The sequence below is a fragment of the Struthio camelus genome, chromosome 21 (genome assembly GCF_040807025.1).
Source record: "Struthio camelus isolate bStrCam1 chromosome 21, bStrCam1.hap1, whole genome shotgun sequence".
In the NCBI taxonomy this organism is placed as follows: domain Eukaryota; kingdom Metazoa; phylum Chordata; class Aves; order Struthioniformes; family Struthionidae; genus Struthio; species Struthio camelus.
Genome location: NC_090962.1, coordinates 7,279,207 through 7,295,405, shown reverse-complemented (window position 1 = coordinate 7,295,405; position 16,199 = coordinate 7,279,207). Strand labels below are relative to the sequence as shown.

The following is a 16,199-nucleotide window of genomic DNA, read 5'->3' as shown; positions in this document are numbered from 1 at the left end:
CAGTTGTTGCCGTTCTAAGCACATTCTCTCAATCTGATAATCACTGTACATCTATGTCCTAGTTTGATGATGGATTTATAATGAATGTCTTTAACCCCAGCCTAGCCCAGCCATCTGCTCTGTGAAGCAAGCTGACGCTTCAAAGCCATTTTTTGCTTCAAGGTGTCTCTTTGTAGTCTTACAGAACAACTAGTGAGTCATCTCCGCCCACCATAATAAAGCAAAATTGTAACCTACCTCAGTGTGAATGCCCAGCAGGGAAGACAGGTTGCACAGAGTACTGCAGCCAAATATGATGATAATCTTTGCACTGGGGGAAAGAAAGGCTTGCCAGAGCCGGTAGTATCGATATATGTATGTTCTCAGTAGGGGCAGCAGAGGGGGCTGGAGTCGTGATCACGTTTGCCCGGCTTGTGAGGGGTCATTTGTAGAATCTCTGCAGCGGTAAAATTATGTAGGGACAGACGGACGTTTTTCTGTGAGCCTCCTTAAAGTGAAGAGGGCAGAGAATCAGATGTTTGCTGCCTGTTTTGTTGCATCTCTCGTACTGCAGACTTCAGAGCTATATATTACTGGACATGTGCACCAACTTTGAGCATTATTATTTCTCAGCTGAATCACAGAGAGATGACACACTAGTCTCAAGAGATGTGTTAGGTTATGGGACTGCTTACCTGCTATGGTGTATGAAGAAAGGGATTTTCCTGCACGTGGGATTGATGGTCTGATTAAAACAAGAATCGGAGATAGTTGTTTTGTCTGGACTAATCTATTTGAGGAGTAGCTTTGCCGTCCTGATTTAATTTGCTCCATCTCCAAATGTTATATCAAATGCCAGGGATTTTGGACAGATTGCTTGGTTTTGTTTTGCTTTGGGAGGATCTTTGATTTAATAGATACCTGTGGAAATGATTTTGATATATGGGGTTGTTACTGTTACCTTATTTTCATCTCTGCACCGTCACTGGATTCACAGTTCATATGGCAGTACAAGTGTAAGGTAGCACACTTTTGCATGCAGTGATGCATATAGTACTTAACATTCCCTTTTCACTTTATTACATATACAGTAACTGAACAAGCCATGGTCACACAGGGAATCAGTACCAAAGCTGGGTCTGAATGGAAAAGAACGGTTTTCCAGTTTACATACGACTTGACCACTTTCAGTCTTTGAGAACCTGATCTGAATCACACTGCTACTGAACAGAAGACTCCCCACTGACTTCAGCAGTTGCTGGATAGGATTTTATCAGGTGAAATGCCTTTGGATTCTCCTAAGGACATATGGTTTATATATTCCCGTGAGGAAAGCTTGCCATTCAGTTAGTTGCCCATTTGCCCATGCCAAAATCTATTTTTTTCTTAAATGGAGGAATTCAGACTCTACTGTTGGCAAGCAGTACTGTTCCTGGAAGCCTACGCCACACACCCATTTTGCAGCAAGACAAAGACCCTGACCCATACCTACAGGCAGTAGGGGAGACCCAGCACATATTTCCTCTCCCAAAGCCTTTATATGAAGCTCTTGATGAACTTCTCTCCTCACCTATTTTCCTGTCTATAGCACCACAGATTCCTGAGACTTTCTTCTTAAACTCTTCTGGCCACTGTCCGTTTTTCCATTTAACAGATCAGAAAGGAAAAGTGTCAGCCAAGGGCACTGTAGTCACATCACTTCATTGGTGGGAATAATTTGGGGGTTCTAAAACTGCCCTCCACTTGCCTGCTGCTATCAATAATGAACCTTTGTCAACTCTCCAGGATTCTGATTTGTCTTCTTTTGCAGCGCTAGAAAATTAGGGAAGTCCAGTGTTAAATAGAAACATGTAAGAAGCTTTGTCTCAGAAACTGCCATATAAGACTTATCTTTCTTTTTTTCACTCGTCTTTACTAGGTGATCCCCCCTGCTGGCACTTTAGATGAAGTGATTTAAAATGGATGTGATATGAAAGCTTTAATACAGAGTTTTAAAATAAATGAAATGCTATCAGGACTTTAATAGTAACAGCTGTTGTGTCTGCCAGCTGGGCGATAGACTTAATCACTTAGTTAAATCCCGCTTTCCACAGCACTGCACTTGCTTTCTGTACCTCCTGCCCTTTCGTCAGAATCACAGCACAGACTCAGAGAGATGCTTTTCTCTGGTCCATAGCTGGCTCTGTCAGGGAGCCAAGAGAAGAAAAATCTTTTTATCTGAATTGTCAGGAAAGCATGCACGGCACAGCTGAGTTTGCCTTACCTTGAAGATGCTTCCTAAAGTCCCAAATCAAGATGAAACAAGAGCCCAGGAGCCCATCTGGTACAAGATACAGGTAGTAATGTGTTATCAAGCGTATTGCTATATACTTGACAGCTACAAAGCAGGGCATTTGGGAATTTTTTGGTTTTGTAGGAGGCAGAAGTGCTATCTTCTGAGACAGCCCGTTGTGCTATTTTTCAGAAAGAAGGAACTTCCCTACTCAGTGTAGAGTTGAGTATTAACAGTGTTGAACGTATGTTATGACCGCTGTAGGTTTAAAAAAAAAGGACTTGTCATTACTGACTTTTAGGCTAGCACTATCTCTTCAAGCCAGTCCTAGGAACTAGCCAGTTCACCTGCCAGAACTCCTACTGGTGAAGCAAATTATTTCCAACTCTTTGAATCATCTCAGAAAAAAAAAAGTTTGGGCAGTTTTCTTTCTGACTTTGACCTGAATTTAAAGAAAAAAACTAAGCAAAAGAGTTCAAGAAGATTTCATGTGGAACAAAACTAAATTTTTTGGTTGTCAAAAAAAATTTTTTTTTTGTATTTCACTTGATTTAAAAAAGCCATAAAAGGAAAATTACTTTTCGTGAACCTGAAGGCACTATTTCTCTGATGTTGTGCATCAGCTACCAAATAAAGAAATCCATTATTTATTCAGGTCTGCTCCTGGGTTCCACTCCCAATAGTGACTTAATGACTCAGCTGACTTAGTGAGCAGCTATGGACAAGGCATTTAACCTTTCTATGCTACGTTTAACCATCTGTAAAATGGATATGATACTACTTACCTGCCTGACACAGCTGTTCCAAGGCTTAATTTTTAATCAAGCTCTGTAAAACACTTTGAGCTCACTGTACAAAAGGTGTGCTGAGAAGCAAAATAGTTTTATTATCTTATTGCTTTTATAAGAATTGCCTTTCCACGGGTAATATAATGTAAACTGTATCAATATTCTAGATACAATAGCAAAGAGAAAAGAAAGTTTAAAGAATCATAAGAAGAAACGTGCAGACTTTCTGACAGTCTAGGGTTCCTTCAACCCTGTTAATTATACATGTGGTGCAACTTGTTAATGCATTTCTAAAGACATGTTGACACAACCTCAGGCCTCTGTCTTGGCACGCAGTCTTTTGAATTAATTTAACCCCAGGATCAGAAGGAAGTGGGCAACCTAGTTGAAGGCATTTCTATAACAACCACAGTAGACTGCCTTCAAGAAAACAGACTTCCTGTGTCAGGGAGAGAGAACAGGAAGTAATGGTACACCTGCATGGGCAGCTCATTATGAATAATTGCTGTGGAAGGCCCTAGCATTACATTTCAGGCTGATTGTCCATGTAATATGACCAGGTACCCTTCTGGATGTTATTCCTCGATCTCTGTGCCCCCACAGTTTCAGAAAATGGTTGCAAAAATCCCTAATTTTACTAATAAAGTAATTGAGCCATTCAGGAGCTATGTTTATGGTCAAATATTGCTTATATGAAACAACCAACATACGATTCATCCTTAGTTTCTATGTATTTGAACAGATTGCCTATTATATGTTACAAAATTCAAGGCTTACCTGATATTTTAAAGCAAATTTGACAGTGTATGCGCTTTGCAGGCACAAAACTCGCACCAAATTACTCTAATTACTGTTCATTTCCCCCTTAGTGGAGGTGCAGTGTTTGAAGAACAGTTCTGCTATGAGAAGTGACTGCATATACAGCTTTATGAGGTTGCCTTCTTTGTGGAAGGCCAGAACCTCAAACCAAGTGTGCATTCTTTATGAGGGAAAAACTATTTTCTCATGACTCATGAAAAAAGTACAGCCTGAAACTTCCATGGGTCAAATTGTGAAAATTTCTTGAGACTTTAGATAATAAGGTCATGAAGAACACCTTAATGTGATATGAAGTTGTTATAGTAGATGTAGTCATTAATTAGCAAAATTGTTGTTATCTTTTTTCAGAATCACTTAGAAAATTGGAGTTTCGAAATACAAAACTGCAGCCTAGCTGAACTGGCCTGAATTAAACAAAAAGTGTCACTGAAAGAGACGTCCACACTGAATGGCAATTCTGCCAATATGAAATGCATTAGTTTGATTGTGTTACTTTGCTGATTCATTAAAAGGAAGTCCCACCAAAAGCATCTAAATATCACTGTGGGTGTCTCAGACAACTTATGAGATGAATTCTTAAAAAAAAACAAAACAAAAACAATAACAACTATCAAATGAACACTTTCTAGAGTAACTACTGATTCCGAGTTTGCAACTTCAGACACCTTGAGGGACTTGACCTTCAGATAGTGCTGAGCACCTGCCATCTGGAAAACACTAAAAATTGGAGATATCCAAATAACTTCTGCATGTTTGATAATCCTAAACCTTGCCTTTAGTTTTAGCTCTCTATCTGCAGACCAGATCTTTTGCATAAAATGTGTGCCTGTGGGAAAAAAAGTTAAAAATGTAAACTGAAACACTATAGTCATTGCCACTATTTCTTTCCCAAATTGTGTTGTTTTAGTGAGTTCTTTCTCTTCTTTTTCCTTCCCATGCTGTTCAGAAATAGCTTGGACAGTTGTGAAAGTTAGAAATTTAACCGCCAAGATATGTCCACTTCAGGCACATGCATCTAATCCATAGCCCAAATAATCCTTCAGTATGAAGCTTGTAGGTAGTGCTTGTTGCTAGAGTTTGTGGAATTGACCAGACTAATATTTTTGTTGCTCTGTCTATTAAATAAAAATAGTCTTCTTGTAATCTTTAAGGGTACCCACATCTGTTGGTAGCACTGACTGCTATCTTGTCACTGAAAGAATTCACGCAAGTTTCTATCAGTCAAGTTGGTTTGGTCAGTCTAAGCTACGCGATAGTTCTCTATTCCCCGTTTGGTTGACACAACCTTTACAGACAGGAGATAGGACTGAAGAGTTTATTGGGTGCATGACTTATAGGAGAAGGCGAGAAAGGCACTGTTGCAACAGTGTGAATGCAGATGAGAACCCTTTGCAGATGTGATCAGTCTCTTGCTACTTTAAATAAAGCTGTGTTTGTGAATCCTAAGTCTCTAAGACTTTCCATAGATTTAGTTAGGGAAATGCTCAGGAAAATATTTGCAAAAAATCAAAATCAGAAAGGGATGCCAATATATTTTTAAAACCTGAACAACTAGTCAGGATCAGCTAGCAGTTTGTGGAGAACACTTGCAACTGCTAGCCCAATTTTCTTCCCGACAACACTATGCATCATGCCAGAAAGCTGGCTGCTGAAATGAATTTTACTCAGCTTCTGCATTATTTTGATGCCTCACCAAAATCCTTGTTCAGATAGGGGCATCAAATAAGAGTCCCACTTTTTTTTTGAACACAGACTTTCCTTTTCTGTGTCTCATATCGTTGCTGCCACAAAAGGGCACCAAAAGTCATAAGTGGCTCCTAGATCTGAGGTTAGACATCTCACATCATGAAGTCCGTATATAGATTTGTCAGACTGTGCAACAGAACCCCTTATATTAGTGAAAGCACGTGGTAGTCAGTTCAAGTAGGGGCACTGGGAATGACATCTTTCTGGTGGAGCTGGAAGTTAGCAGATTCCACCCGCCGCAGAATAGGAGACATCAGGGCACAGATTTATCCGTTGGACTGGAAAAAATTTAACGTTCTTCCCCAGTCAAAATTACTGGCTCTTGGCCTGTACAGTAGTTGTGCAGGTTCCTCCTTCACTTAGGCTGTACTTGTCTTTGAAGGGTTAATGTTCCCTCACTCGCTTCTTTTTTTCCTCTCTCTTTCTCTCCTTCCCTCTGTGTCACTGGCTCAGAGCACTGGCTTTCGTCTGAAGGGCACAGCATATTGAGTGATGTTCACATGATACCAATGACAGCAGCATGATAAGCCTATTTCTGACGGTGTGGCAAATTACTATTATGAAAGCCCAGTACATTTGATTACAGTGTGACTTTCAGAAGGGATTACACAGCAAGGTTATGAAAGACCCACTGTTTACTGCAGTAATGCTGACATGCTGGAAAAGAATATCAAGGACTCTTTAAATAAAAAAGCTTGGGAGATTCCCAATTCAGAAAACATTTGGCTGACTATGTCCAGCCGAGTATTATGTTTCTCTAAACTGCAAAGGAAAAACTATCAGCAAAATTTCCTAGGCTTTTGTCTTTGTTGGTGATTTGATGAACTGTGTTTGCTAGAGATTCAGACTAAGGGGATCACCAAAGCGAGGCTCTCCTTCCCCTCTGACACTCGTTCGCTTTAGGAGGTTACAGTTGCTCTGTCTCTTCAGAACTGCCTCCCTATTCCAGTCAAAGATCAGGATCCAAGTTAATCCCAAGTTAAAAAGACAGTTAAGGTTCAAATAAAAAATTTTAACAAAAGCAGAAATGGGAGGAGAAACAGACGATTTGTGGGCTAAGAAAGCAAGGAAGTTACCAGTAAAAGAAGCATATTTTGCAAAATAAAAACTCAGCAGCTAGGATCCAAGGGCATGTTGCAACGCGGAGGTAAATTGTCCCTACCCCAGAGACCTTCCTGTCAAACTTATTTGTGGCGTAATTCAATTGGCAAAATTAAGAACGGCAAGCCTTATGGCACAATTTTTATTATGCTGATGGGCGTGAAGGTAGCTTCATTGTGAAAATGGTTTTTTATTCAATTACCTAACAAATAGGTATGGTTATTACCTTGTTTTTTCAAGACTTTACTGTTAAAGCTTTTACTTATAATAGCCCAGGTAAATCTCTAATTGGATTTTCTTACTTTTATTAATCAGAATACAAGCAAGTTGTGATTACAGTATTCATCAGTAATGTTCTGAATGCTTACCTTAATTAGAACATGTGTCTTATCTTTTACATAGAAGTGAGAGTGCTGGGAAACCTTAGTTAACTGTTAACTGTTACATTTCAATTCAAGCACATTCTGCTCCCCTAAAGGCAGAAATATTGGACTCTGCTACCTTTTAAGCAGTGTTCTGGGGCGCTGGAGTTGTTTTTATGCTATATTCCAGCCAGAGTGATGGAGTAAAGTGCTCATCATGCGTATGAATCTTATTAGGATGCTGAATTATGAAAAGTCCTATGGAAAGCACTTTTTTTTAGGTATGCCTGACTTACGGCAGCTCTGAGATGCTGAGACAAATAAGTTTTGTTTTAAGCAAGCTTATTTGTGATTAACAAGAAATATGTGCCATAGAGTTAGGAATTTTAATAATGTTAATCATTTGTCTATGTTTCATTCAGTGAAGCAGCTACTTCGTTAGCCTTGTCTACCTTTGCTGCAGCAAACACGTTTATCCTGTCAGATAAAATTTGAAGTATGGCAAATTTGGATGTCTGTCTCTCCTTCCCTCTTCACCTCCCATTTGAGGAACTGCTTCTGATCTCTGTAAATATGGATACTAAATATAAAAGCCCCTAAAGTTTACGTAGAAACTCCTATAATTTGTATGACTTCTCTGAAAATCAGTGGCAGACAACTTGTCTCAAAAAGTCCCCAAACGTCAGCAACATTCGCACCTTTAAAAGATAGAACAAAGTTTATCAATCAATATATCATACATATCAGTATGTCAAATTTTAATAAAATAAATGATTCACAATTACCTCCATTTTCATGGGCAAGTAGAGCATTCATGCAATGTTTTCTTTAGGATGTATAGCCAATACAGTACTGTTTGTCTGCTGGCTGGAACGTGAGCATCCCAGTCTCCTTTTCCCAGCTGACTTAAGGAAATCGATCCCTTAGTTCCACAAGTGGAGACTTGCAGGATTTTTCTTTTCTGTCCCTATAGCGATGTGAATATATTTAGCTGATGATTGACTCTGACTTCCATACGTAGGTGGCCAAGGCCTGGCATGGGTTTAGGCTGACAAACCAAATGTCTGAGGTCAACTGTGTAGCATCATCAGCTGTCTCTTTTACAGGTTACTTTTTAAAGGTATATGTTCTTGGAATTGGTTTCCTGGGTGGCATGTTGTGCCATGGGGAGGCCAAGTGGTTAAATAACCTTTTCCAACATGTTTTGTACTTTGCTGTAAGGCTCTAAGGTAATTGTCTCTGAACTCAAATTTGTGATGGCAAAAGCTTTGGTGCAAGCGAATGGCTATGGTTATTACCTTCCCTAGAGAGAGCTGTGAGAGGTGAAGGAATGACAGATTGTCTCTTCAGCAGTCTCTGTCAGAGTGAACTTGTTTCAGCAGGACTCAGACCCAGATAGGAACCACCGTACCTCTACTTATCATAGTGTAACTCCCCCTGGGTTAACACAGTGAGCATTTTGTCCCTGTAACTAAGGGCATGTTGAGATATTTGGATAAACAAGGATTTTACCTCTGACTTCAGTGGGGCCAGAATTTCACTTAAAATCTCTGGAGACATAAATGCTGGTACTGAAAATGGCAATGCCATGTTGCTGTATGCAAGCTGGGAGAGTGAGCGCTCCTACTATTTGTGGCAAACAAAACCTGCAGTGTTGGCTAGCTTAGGTACAGAGAAGTTGTCTAGTCACAGCTGCACAAGACATGGCATAAGGTGCAAAACCCACCAAGAAGTTGAGCTCCGTGCACTGTAGCTAGACTGCCACAAGTACCCAAGGCAGCTACTTAAAAGTTGCTGCATTCCTAATACTGAACTCACATCCGTGACTTGTTTATAGACCCATCCATGTCTACACTGATGCCAGTATGTGGTTACTTGGGTAATTAAACACAGATGGATTGCAGTTAGTATCTGTTGCTAAAATATCTTATGATTGTGGAAAGTCCCAACATTAGAAGAGGAGGACGCTCAGGATTTGCAGCTTTCACAAAGTGACCCTTCCTCTGAAACCAAAGAAGAAACATTTGATGGCGCAACTCAGCTATCTGCCACCATAGTCTGGTAAAGAGAATTCTTGGTTTCAGGGTTGAGACTGGCTAATCAGGTACTAAGTGTGTGATTTATTTTAAAACGAAAGCAGAAAAAAAACAGCAACAAAAAAGAATTTCCCCGAAACTTTGAAGTGTAAATGAATGCAGGAAAGGAGGATTCTCATGAATCATCACAGTCTAGGAATAAACTTATTTCCAATCCCAAGTATGGTATTGCAATTCTAAGAACTAATTATTAACAGCCTGATAATAAGTCTTTTACAGAGAGTTGGAGTCTTTCCACTGTTTTCAATTGACTTTGCACCACCTTGTATGTAACGCGTATCGTGCTGTACGATTCCTAATTTCCAACTGATAATATAGTCTAGGTTCCTGCTGTGGTATATGGTAATACCATCTCCGGCAGAGTTTATGAAGCTGCAATGATAGATGCTAGTTTCAGAGCATATTTATGCTTAGATATTTCAACTTATTCAATGAATGATACTGCAGTAAATCTGTATGTGAGTATTTATTTTATGTAGGCAATTTGTGGTACTCCTGACATAGGAATTCCACTATATATGTGAAAACAAGGAAATAATTACTGTTGCAGAATGTTGCAGAATACTAAAGGGAAATAATAAATTGGTGATAGTGAATCTCCTTAAAATAGGCCTTAAAAAAAAGTCTGGGATATTGCTATGACCCAATACGCTCTGAGGAAAGAAAAATATTATTTTTGACTATGAAACTGGCAAATTCTACCATTTTGATTCCACAGTGGTAATCTCTATAAAATAAATGATTTAAAAGCTACTATTTCTCCCTGTCTGGAGGTAAATATACTTTTTGCTCTAACAAATCTGAGTACAATTAGAGCACTGAACAAACTCACCTTGCCTCTGCGCCTGCTGTCCTAGCTTGAGGCAGAAGCAGATGACTGCGGTCTCTAAGATTGTCAAACTAGTGCCATAAGCCAAAGCTACATCCACTTTAAAAAACTGAAATTTATTCCAGCTTGGTAACATGCTGGCCCTTCATTTCAGGTTTTTGGTGCCAATGTTGAGATTTTTTAAAAGGCCATCTCAAGCCTCACAGGCATTTTTGATGCTTTTCCATTTACAAGGTTGATATTTGGGGTCTTGCAAGTGCTTTGTTTGTTCTAACTTTTAACACCTCAGCTGTGTCACCAGTTCGCTGGAAGATGCTATTTTGATTTTTCTCATTAGCAGCTCTGAAAAAAGAGAGGAAAAAAAGCACATTTCTCATTTAGTATTAATTGGAACATATTTTTGCCTGTAGCAGTTTACTGATTACGAGATTTCTGTGCTAGTGTCTGAGGTGGCTTTGCAAATATTCCCTATAAACAGAAAATAGAAAGGCTGTTTCTGTGAAATGACCAGCTAGAGAAAAAAACTCATTAATCGAGGGGGAAAAGTACAGACCCACAACACTGCCTGACGCTGATCGTTGCAACACAGACTGACAACGCTGCATGAACAACCGAGCAGAACAGTTCGGTGTACGCTAACGTTTTGTGGGGGAGAAAGTTTAGTCAAGCGGTTAAAATATGGCAGTAGGTATCAAAAGGCCTGTGTGATTTCTCCAGCTCTTCTACTGACCTCTTTGTAGTTCAGTTCAGTTACTGACAAAGGGCCGGTTTGCCCCTGAAAACTGTGGGAGCAACACTTCAGCAATATCAGAATATCTTTAAGTATTACATCATGGAGTGTGAAAGGTAAAAGCAGCCAGTGTGTAAAACATACAGATTCACATGACAAGGCAAATTATTCATGTTGAAGCACTACAGGTTACTGTAGGCTGGCTGGCATCGACTTTTTCTGCCTTGCAAGTACTCTGTACTGCATTGACTTCAGCAAGACCGTTTCCAGAGAAAAGTATTACTCATGAAACAGAGACTTCCTGTTACCTTGTCTGTCAGTCATGTACCATTTAGCAACTACCTGTGTCATTGTCTACTTTGTCTTGATTGTACAGAATCAAGTTCAATTTGCCTTCTATCCTACATTTGTACTGTAGCAGAGATAAAGAATAGTATCAAAAGTACCTTTCCTCTCCAAGGATTTCAAAATATTTGGGAAAGCTGCATCCTCTGGACAGAAATATGGCACCCGTTTAAGGAACAGGTAGAAGTCATTTGCCCAGAAGGAAGAGAGGGTGCTCATTTCTCTGAAATTGAAGAGGGGACGTAGGCCGTTAAGGAGTATACGAGATCTCAAATGCCAGCAGTCCTTTGGTTAACGCTCAGACTTTTGCACACCATGTACTGAGCTTGTGTGTTCCCAGATGGTCAGGGCTTCACAGATCAGCCACCAAGAGATCACGCTTCTTAAGCAATTGCTGGATGCCAGGGACTCCAAGACACCATAGTGCAGTCTTGAGGAAGTACTAAAACAGAGGAAAGTGTGCCACCTGCTGTCTCCATACGTGTCTACGTTGTCCTTATTTTCAGGGCGCAGCCTGAGCCTTGCTCTGCTCTAACCTGGTTGAGATTTTACTGACATTGCATTCACCAGTGGGATTGTGGCATTTAGGCCTAAAGCACTTTAAAAGGCTAGATTAAGGGATTTGCTTTCAGTATTTATAAGTAACAGGAATAATGAAGTGTGTCCATACAGTATCTAGTGATATACATGGTGAAAGGTGTCCACACTGTTTTTTGTGTTTAACGTTTTACCAGATTGTGCTAAGTATATATTTAAAAGTAAAGTTGCTGGTACGTGAAACGTCAGGAATTCTCATGGAAAGTGGGATGCCCAGTGAGAGTATTAACCTAATCAAAGGCCCTTTTAGAGCTCAAGCATTTGAGGGAACAGAAGAAAAATGTAGGCTTGCCTGTATGACTAACAATTTTTGTAGCATTCTTGTAGATATCTCCAAGTGAAGAGTTCAATTTAGAGTACTGACTCTGTGGGCAACATCAGCAGCTGCTGATGTGAAAAAGCCATAGCCCCTGTGTTGCTTTACAGATTCAGAATTGTTTTGTTTTCATTTTTAAAAATCCAAGATTTTCTGTGTATAGGCTGAGGTGCACAGGAAGCTCAGACAACGCACAGCCTTTAAGCCCATCCTCTGTAAGCACTTTTCTGTCTGGCATGAGTGTTCTCCATCTTGAGGTGAACTAAGGAGGACAGGGCTCCGTGCCAGCTGATGGGACTTGAGCCCTCAAATAAAGGATGTCAGAGTTGCCATGACAGAATGTAGCTGTTCATAACTTCAGGGAGACTCCAGTAGCATTCCTCTGGGGACCCTTAACTATCTCCAAGTCCGAACACTGTCAAGGACAAAGGCTACCATCTGGTCAGTGTTCTCGTTAAATATAGTGCTAACTAAATTTAGTGTAAATCTGCTGTGAAAATTTACAGCTTGTAATATTTACCTGACAGTCATCCAGGCCCTCTAGTCCAAATATACAGTTCCTTAAATTAGACTCAAAATATGTCATGAGGCAGCAGCCTAAATTACATATTTACAGCACTGAAGCAGATAAGTACATATTTATGCAGCCAATCCTGAGTTCTTATTTAAAGAACTGGAGTGGCTTGTTCAATATATTTTTAAAATCCTGCTGATGTGTAAAACCAATCCGAGACGTGGGAGCTCTCGGGGCCGGGGGCTGTCTTTGTATTGTCTGTTTTCAGCGGAGTTCTGCACAATGAGGCTGGAGTCCTTGGGCATTGGTGCAATTGAAGGAATAAAAGTATGTGATGACAAAGAGCAACTCCCTATAAAATGACTGTGCCTAGAGATTTTTTCCTTCTTAGCAAATACTGTTGCCCCAAAACAACGAGTATATTATGTATTTAACAATTCCGTTATGGGTCATTGTTGAATAGAAATCAGAACCTTCAGTACTCAAAGCGAATGCCTCCATCACAGCAACTGCTAAATTATTTCTGTTATATGCTGTCAGGAGAAGGTTCTCTTCTGCACCGACAGCAGATGAGGAGCTATCTCCCAGTTACATATAGAAGAATATAATTTTATCCTACAGCAGCTCTCCAATATCCCAGAGTTATTCCTTTATGAAGTAATTTCCATACAAATAGCCTTTTCAGCTGGAATAGATTTTTAAATCATAAGAAAACAAGACCAAAAAAAGAACCAAAGGACTGTCGTCTTTGGAGACAGTGTGTAGCATGGATCAGGTTCATGACATACTACAGCATTTCTATTGCATATAGCTACCCTTAAGGTGGGTGACTCCTTGAAATGTGAATGTGGAACACCGATTAAGAAAGAGGTTTCAGCAAAGAATATATCACATTTTGGGAAGATTGCAATCTTTGTTCAGGTGAGTAAGCAGCGCGTAACCAAGTAGTCCTACTGAAATCAGAGGAACTACACGTGTACATGATCCTGCATACCAGTTAACCTTAAGGGGAGCTGTAGTTCCTGCTGATGCATAGTAGTATTTCTATGAGGAAAGCAACACTGACTGAAATAATTTTTTTTTCCTGGTAGAACCCTGCATTACAGGACAAGTATCATCATTAACATGTTGCAACTTAAATCTGCCTAGACTGCCCAAACCTACAGAAAAGAGGAAACTATCAATGGTATGGTTTGAAGATGGTGCCCTTTAAGAGCTGATCATTTCAGCTCAGTTCAACAAATAGTACAAAAAGAAGTAAAAAAGGAAGAGGCTAGTTATTAATGCCCATTTGGTGTTTTCATCACCAGTTTAAAAAATACACGTTTAAATATACAGGCAAATAACCTCTTGTCAATAGCTTGTTTCTCTTCTCCCTGAAACCTTGCCATTTTGTCTCTGTGACCACCCTCACCTTGCAGTTGGCATGCACAGTCCCAAATTACTGCTGAAGTTGCCAGCCAGCATCACTGTTCCTTGTCTGAGTCCCAACCCTGACTGAGAGTCTCAGTCCAAAGAATCTAGCTTCTTTTTTATGCAGCTCATCTAGGCTGACATCAGTCTCCTTCAAGGCAAGAAATATGCTTGCTTTGAGAGATGTGCATCAATTCTAACTTCCACCTTGCCTCTCTAATGTCACAAAAGTTCAAATCTGAGGCTGATTTCACATAATCAAGACTGTCTGGAATGTTTTCATAAACAACAGTTGTAACAAAACATCTATTTACTCCATGAAAAATTGAAGAAACTGGTGAACTTTTGCTTTCCAGTCACAAATGACCACAAGGCCCTGAGATTAAAAGAACCGTGTGAAGTAAAGCTCGGTTGCATCTGTCAAATCAGAAGAATATTTTACTTTTAAAGAAAAAGCTTGTTTTGGCATGATGATATTTATTGGTAATATCTGATTGGATAACTTTCCATTATCTTTATCAGTAGGTAATGATAAAGCATAGAGAAGATAGCTTCTGCTTTAGTGTTTTCACCTTGAGTGAATAAAAGCTGAAGACGTGAGGAGATTGTGAAATGTATTTGCATTAGATAGAGACACAGTATTTATTGCCGAAGGAGTCTTTGTTCCATCAATATTTTAACCAATGGCACTGGGTAAAACTTCACTGTGTGACTGACCCACAGCTGTAGGCATCCTTCATTTCTATCTGTCTTGTCTACTGCAGTGCACTTATGCCAAATGCAGTGCATTTCCTTCCTCTCCCTGTTGACAAAAGCTAGATATGCAGGATTCACCTTTTGCTACTGGTTGTTCAGCCAATGTTTGAGTCCACTTTCACCAAACACAGAGATGAAGAAGTCCTAACTCTTTCTGTCATAACATGAGTTAACAGGGTTGGAAACTTCAGTCACTAAAAAGCTAGTTATATATCTGTGATGCATATTTAGCGTTGCTGAAGTGAAAACAGCTAATCAGTTAAAGAGCTCAAAGCAGATACTTTGCTCCGAGGTATTATTAATCACAACTGACATGTCTTGTAGAGTTGTGCATTTTTTATATTTAAAAGCTCTCTATGAAAATGCGTTTCGTTCAGTTTGCTGCCATGATTTGGTTCCTTTGGGCATTATAGTTGTATATTTTACTTGTAAATGGCTCAATAATTGAAGAGATTAGACCTGTGCTTGGGGAGCCCTGCCCAGTCTGCCTATAGATTTGGAATGACTGTCTTCATACAAATTGCATAGGTGGTACTTGTGCTTGCCAGTAATTCCCTGTGCATCAAGCTGGTCATTTCTTTCCATATGTGATCTTTGCTTTTAGTATATGCACTGTACATAATAATCATAAATGTTTCATTTGCTATGAATATTTAATATTTCTAAATGATGGATGACCAGATTTTTAAGCAAACTGATTTAAGCTGTGTGAAATGAAGAATACCTCTGTATAATTGTCTAATATCTATTCCAGATATTATATATGCTTTCTTTTACTATTAAGATGCATGCCTGATTTGTATTTGCTTTAATAATATTAGCACATGGGTAGCAAACAGAAAAATACGCTACTGACAGTGGTATTGGCAATGAAATGAATCTCGATGGAATTCCTTGTGGATACAAGAATTCATGGATCTACCAGTTTTCACTCCATTGTATGGAATACCTTATTTTTGTGTTCCTTTAAAGATAATTTTTTAAAGAGAATGGTTTTTTTATAACATGGTGCCAATAACTGGCTGTGGTTCAGTGCCAATTTCACCTGATTTTGTTTTCGATGTGTTTGTAATGCGTCTTTGATCTCCCTGGGACTTAGAAGCAAAATAATGCTTTATCTAATTATCAGGGCTCTTCCAGCTCAAAATGATTTCGTTAACAGTGCTGCTGTCTGATTTATGCAACTAACTGGGAGTCTGATTACATCTCTGGCAGATGTTTTAGGATGTCTCACAAAGGTTAGTAAATACTCACTTTGCCGATAGATGCCACTGTTGCTTTGCTGAGATATGTCTGTGTTACTAAACTGAAAATCAGTTCAGCTTTGAAAAAGCAAAACTAAATCACAGAGGCAGGACTCTGTACTGAGCATGGCCAGAGGCTTGGCAATGCCAAAACTAAGGAATATGCTTTAAAACTTTTGCCTAAAAATAATTATATTATTGCTAATCTTCCTCCAAATTGATGAAGAGATAAATATACATTGGCAAATTGTAGTAATTGCAGATATGCTTCATTTAAGTCTTTAACTTGCTG

At 39.4% G+C, this 16,199-nt stretch overlaps 1 protein-coding gene across 5 annotated transcripts in view; it reads left to right on the top strand.

Moving 5' to 3' along the window:
• Window positions 1-16,199, top strand: part of LRRC38 (leucine rich repeat containing 38) — a 149,245-nt gene that overhangs the window by 77,180 nt on the left and 55,866 nt on the right. The window contains exon 5 of one of the 5 annotated variants that reach the window (XR_011135830.1): window positions 13,586-15,721. The exons of the other annotated variants lie outside the window; for them this stretch is intronic. The gene's annotated coding sequence lies outside the window, so the exon portion shown is untranslated. Of the gene's footprint in view, window positions 1-13,585; window positions 15,722-16,199 lie in introns of those variants that run through there. 5 annotated transcript variants of the gene reach the window in all.